Source organism: Tupaia chinensis, unplaced genomic scaffold (assembly GCF_000334495.1).
Source record: "Tupaia chinensis unplaced genomic scaffold, TupChi_1.0 Scaffold000704_1, whole genome shotgun sequence".
Taxonomy (NCBI): Eukaryota; Metazoa; Chordata; class Mammalia; order Scandentia; family Tupaiidae; genus Tupaia; species Tupaia belangeri.
In genome coordinates, this window is record NW_006160227.1 from 699,109 (window position 1) to 699,918 (window position 810).

At 45.3% G+C, this 810-nt stretch overlaps 1 protein-coding gene across 1 annotated transcript in view; it reads right to left on the bottom strand.

Moving 5' to 3' along the window:
- TAMM41 (TAM41 mitochondrial translocator assembly and maintenance homolog) overlaps positions 1-810 on the bottom strand; it is a 56,525-nt gene that overhangs the window by 14,093 nt on the left and 41,622 nt on the right. The window lies entirely within an intron of this gene.

Consider the following 810-nt stretch of genomic DNA (forward strand, 5'->3'; position numbering starts at 1 on the left):
AAAAAAAAAAAAAAAGACATCTCTAGGGAGTGCTTTGTATCCATAAATATTCAAAGACACATGGCTTCTACTGAAAATCACACAAGCATATATGTGCCCACGCCCTATGCTAAGAAGGCTCCTTTCTATTTTTTTTTCTTCAGTTTTGTTATAGGGTGTGTACGACCCCAGAGTGAGCTGGGGAAGGTGGGGCAGTGAGAAATCACCCCCTGGGGATGGCCATGTTGCAGTCCCTTCTCCGATCCCCTCTCGGGATTCTGGGCACACAAGCACATGTGACCAGTGTTTTTCAAGCCGCACGGTCTAGGACCTGAGTTGTGCAGTCAGCTAGCTATGGGGATCCAGCGCCTTAGCCACCAGGTCACTCTTCACATTTAAATTCAGAGAGACCGAGTAACATGCCCAGGATCAATGGTCAACTAGAGAATGCGATCCAAGTTTGTGTCTCCTGCCCATAGGGCCTTTACACACCATGGTTTAAGTCTCTGTGTCTCTCTCTGGCAGCTGTATTCCACGAGCTGTAGAAACACACTGATGAGTAAGGCTAATCTAATTCATGTCTAATCCCCTGGCACGTAGTAAGTACCCAGACACATGGGCTGAGCAGGGAATCAGTAACGGAACCAGCGAGACTTAGTTGTCATTACGTGTTAACGAGGAGTACATAATATCAGTGGGTCCTACTCCCAACAGCTCCTAAAACACATGAGGTTTCTGAAAGATAAATACAGAAATAAAAACATATAAACTTATGCAGCATTTACTTGGAAATCATTCAATCAAAACTGAGCCACAGAGCTGAGGCAAGAC